The 4,880-nt window shown below is 40.0% G+C and overlaps 1 non-coding gene across 1 annotated transcript; it reads left to right on the forward strand.

The window, feature by feature from the left end:
- Positions 1-473: 473 nt before the first annotated feature.
- Positions 474-580, forward strand: LOC128284870 (small nucleolar RNA R71). The gene has a single exon (XR_008275290.1). It is a non-coding gene; the product is annotated as a small nucleolar RNA R71 (small nucleolar RNA).
- Positions 581-4,880: the final 4,300 nt, after the last annotated feature.

Raw genomic sequence — 4,880 nt, forward strand, 5'->3', positions numbered from 1 at the left:
TTCCTTGACCGCCCCACGAGAAATTGGGATGGGTCCTCGAACCTGCATTATAAGTGTTACTATTTGGGTTATTTTAGGATCTAGAGTTATTGTTACCTATATATTGAACTTGTTCCTCCTCAATGCTAGTGTTGAAGGGTTGATACTCTGTGCATGCTCCTCCTCCATTCGTCTCGCACCTCATTACTGGATGTACCTGAGTAGAACCAAGTAAACCATCAATCTTTTTATTTAAAAGTTCTACCTGGTTTAACATCATAGTAACTGAATCGACGTTATAAACGCCTGCTATTTTAGTTGGCTTAGTCCTCATGACTTGCCACTGATAGTTATTCAGTGACATCTCTTCAATAAACTCATAAGCATTTTCAGGTGTTTTACTATTTATGGTTCCACCAGCAGCTGCATCAACCATTTGTCGAGTCGAAGGATTCAGGACATTATGGAATGTTTGAACATGTAGCCAAAGCGGTAACCCATGATGAGGGAACCTTCTCAGTAAGTCCTTGTATCTCTCTCATGCATCGTAAAGAGTTTCTACATCCATCTGCACAAACGAAGATATATCATTACGTAATTTGGCCGTTTTTGCCGGTGAAAAATATTTAATAGAAATTTTTCAGTCATTTGTTCCTAAGTAGTGATTGACCCTCGTGGTAACGAGATCAACCATTGTTTAGCTTTGTTTCTCAATGAAAAAGGGAATAACCGAAGACGAATGGCATCGTCAGAAATGCCATTAATTTTAAATGTATCGCAGAATTCCAGGAAATTTGCCAAGTGAGTGTTCAGATCCTCATCCTGCAAACCACCAAACTGAACAAATTGTTGTATCATTTGAATAATGTTAGGTTTTAGTTCAAAATTATTTGTAGCAATAGCAGGCCTAACTATACTTGACTCAGTTCCTGTTAAAGTAGGTTTAGCATAATTATACATAGTACAAGTAGCAGGATTCTAATTTACTAGTTCAACGTGTATCGTAGGAGGTAGTTGATTGTTTTGGTTTTTAGCCATCTCTTTGGTTGGGGTTTGAGTATCGTCCTCTTGCTCGTTCTCTGTGTATCTTAAGCTTTGCCTTATTTCTCTTTGGTTTCTGTGAACTGTGCGATCGATTTCTTCGTCAAAAAATAGTGGTCCTGATGGGTTTCTTCTAGTCATAAACTATAAAAACCTGCCAAGAGAAAGAAAAAGTAATAAAAATTGAGCGTTCCAATATCTTAGTTCCCTAGCAAGGGCTCCAAAAAAGTGATCGCGATTTTTGTGTGACAGGTTTTAAATATTTATAAAGAATCGTTCTTGAAACTAATTATTATCACGATGTAGGCAAGTGTACCTATCGAACAGTAGTATAGTTTTAGCAAGACCGAATTGTCGAACCCAAAGGAACTAAAAGTACTAGTAATGACTGTCTTTTTATTATCTAGGCTAAGAATAAGGGGTTTTTTTTTTAACTAACTAATTATCTAAACTAAGAATTTACAGAAAGCAGAATTGGGGGATTACTTTTGGAAAATGATTAAACTAAGACAATACCTAAGGAAAAATCCACCTAGACTTTACTTGTTATTCTGGCTCCGAATCGGACGATTTATTCATTTAACTTGTCCCATGGAGATCCTTAAGTTATGTTATTATCCCTATTCAAGACTAATAACGTCTAATCCCTAGATTGAATAATTGAGACTTTTCTCTAATTAACACCCTAGGGTTGCATTAACTCGATCTATGGATCCCCTTATTAGGTTTCACCCTAATCCGGCAAAATCTTGTTACCCTATGTCTAGGCGTGCAATCAACTCTGCTTAATTATGACAAATTTACTCTTAGACAGGGTCTATTCCTCCTCTGAATAAGAGCTTATCTTGAATCAATATCCTGGGATATCAAAACAAGAATTAAAAACACATAATTAAGAACAAGTTAATATTTATCATACAATTCAAAAAATAATAACAAGATTCGTCTTAGGTTTCATTCCCCTTAGGTATTTAAGGGAGTTAGTTCATAACTAAAAAGGAAAACATCTCAGAAGAATAATGAATACAAAACATAAGGAAAACCCAAAACTCCTAAAGGGAAATTGAGAGGAGATCTTCAGTCTTGATGGTGACTCCGGCTTCTGAGATGGATCAATCGACTTCCTTTGAGCAGTTCCCTGCCTCCTTCTCTCTATGTCTTTTTTTCTCTTCCTTTAGGGTGTATTTATAGGCTTTAGAATGCCTAAAAGCCCTCAAAATTAGCCTTTTCTGAATTGGACTCAACTTGGGCTCGGCAGGGACATGCCCATGTGACACGCTCGTGTGCGATTACTTCAGGCCGTGGTCAAGCGTGTGGTCTACCCGTGTGAGTCGTGCTTCGATTCTGCCAAATTGACACAGTCATCTGGTCTGCCCATGTGAGGAAGTCCAGGCCGTGTTGGTTTCGTACTTTGGCCCATTTTATCAATTTTTGGCTTGTTTCTCATTCCTTTCGCTCTCCTATGCTCACCTAAGTATAAAACATGAAATTAAGGCATTAGGAGCATCGAATTCACCAATTCTAAGGAAAAATCATCCATAAAATACGTTAAGCATGGGGTAAAAATATGTATAAATTACGTTTTATCACTCACACTTGAAACAACCCCTCTCGTTTACTTGACATTCGCCTAAATGACGTCTCCCACATTGTGGACACTCTTGCCTACTTGGTCGACTGCTACCAACACTAGCGACCGAAGTAGTTTGGGCTTTAGATACTATATTCTGTTGATTCTTGTTTCTCCTCGAATACCCAACTGAAACATTCGATCGGGTAGTAAATTCTTTTGATCTCTTGGATGAGGACTGATGTGCTTCCCCATCTGTCTTTTCTTTAAAATCTCGCGACTTAATGGCTGCTTTCCTCGTCTCTTTTACCAACTCTTCTGCTTGACACTCTCTCTCAATGAGCACCACAAATTCTCTTAATTCTAGGATGCCCACAAACACTCAGATATCTTCATTGAGGCCATCCTAAAACCTCTTACACATGATAGCTTCAGTGGATACGCATTCCCGCGCATGCTTGCTGAGTTTCACAAACTCACGCTCATATTCTGTCACAGTCTTATTACCCTATTTCAACTCTAAAAATTCCTTCCTTTTCTGGTCCATGAACCTCTAGCTAATGTACTTCTTTCTGAACTCTTCTTGGAAAAATTCCCAAGTTACTCTTTCTCTCGGTACCACAGACATGAGAGTATTCCACCAATGATAAGCTGAACCTCGTAGGAGTGACATTGCACACTTCACGCACTCCTCAGGTGTGCATGATAATTCATCGAACACCCTTATGGTATTTTCTAACCAAAACTCTGCCTCCTCCGAGTCATTATCTAAGTTAGCCTGGAATTTCTCGGCCCCTTATTTTCAGATCTTGTCAACCGGAGGCTTCTCTCTTCTAAAAATGTCTGCACCTTGCGGAGCTACCGGGGCATACTGAGGAATTGGAGGAGGAGGGGGAGGTGGAGAGTTCGGGCTCGCATGAACAAACTCCGAATACCAACCATCCATCATTAAGAGGTTGGTTGCTCTAGCCCCTCCGCCTTGGCCCATACTCACGAGCTCACTCTCTACTGGAGCGGTCCCCTCAGCGGAAGCTGGCACATTACTTTCCACGTCATCCACCGTGGTTCTATCAAGATCCATTTACTATATAAGAAAAACATAATTTATAATCGTCAGAAATCTTCACACTATCAATATATATTTATGGCATGTATAGCTAGATTCGTGCTCTAGCTAGGTTAGTCCTAGAACTTACTAAACCATAGCTTTGATACCACTAAATATAACACCCTTCGCCCGTATCCAATACCAGGACAGGGCTTGAGGTGCTACCGAACTTAAACTCAACCAATAATAGAAAATCGGGCCATAAATTTTGATCAAATTAAAACTTTTCATTTCATATGCAAACTGTCCTTTAATTGGGCTTAGAAGCCCAAAACATACATTCAAGATGGTGCGGGAATAAACCAGGGCTCAAGAAAAACTTAGAAAATTTCGTGCTTTAAGGTTCCACACAGCTGTGTGGGTATAGGGCACACGCCCGTGTGCTTGGGACACGCCCATGTCCTACACCCGTATGGCCAATTTAATTTTTACAATTTTTCATAAAACAAGTATAGACTTCACACGGCCTGGACACACATCCGTGTCCTTTCACAAGGCTACAACACGCCCGTGGGTAGCTCGTGTGCAAAAACTTGGGTATTCTGTTTCTGACATTAGCATCACACGCCCGTGTACTAGGTCGTGCCCTCCACACAGCTGAGACACATGGCCGTGTCTCTGCCTGTGTGACCCTTACCATGCATTCTGACTTGAAATTTCTAGGTGCAGGGGATGCATGGCCTTCTCACACGCCCATGGCACTGACCGTGTGTCACACACAACCTAGACACATGCCCGTGTGCCTACCCGTGTAGAAAATATGAGGCTATCTACCAAGCCTCTTTGCCACCCTAGGGTACCTATTTTCATGTCAATACCAACCAATACCAAAACAAGCATAATAGACATTCATCCAACTGTGAAGATGCATCTTTTATAGACTCAAAATGAAAGCCCTCATTCAAGGCTCAATGTAAATAGTAGAATCCATTCTAGACCAGCACATTTGATCAATTCTCAAAGACACAAAATAATAAGGTCTAGCCCTATATATGCCATAATTAAAAATATAAATCCAACTATACCGAGTATTACGGCTAATAGTGTGATCGATATCTCTGACTTCAAGGGATCCTTGAACAAATAAATCGACACTGAAAGAAAAGGGAAAGGAAAGAGAGTAAGCATAAAGCTTAGTAAGTTGCATATAAATAAATATGCCACAACGATTTCACCTCTAGT

This window comes from Gossypium arboreum, chromosome 11 (assembly GCF_025698485.1).
Source record: "Gossypium arboreum isolate Shixiya-1 chromosome 11, ASM2569848v2, whole genome shotgun sequence".
Lineage (NCBI taxonomy): Eukaryota > Viridiplantae > Streptophyta > Magnoliopsida > Malvales > Malvaceae > Gossypium > Gossypium arboreum.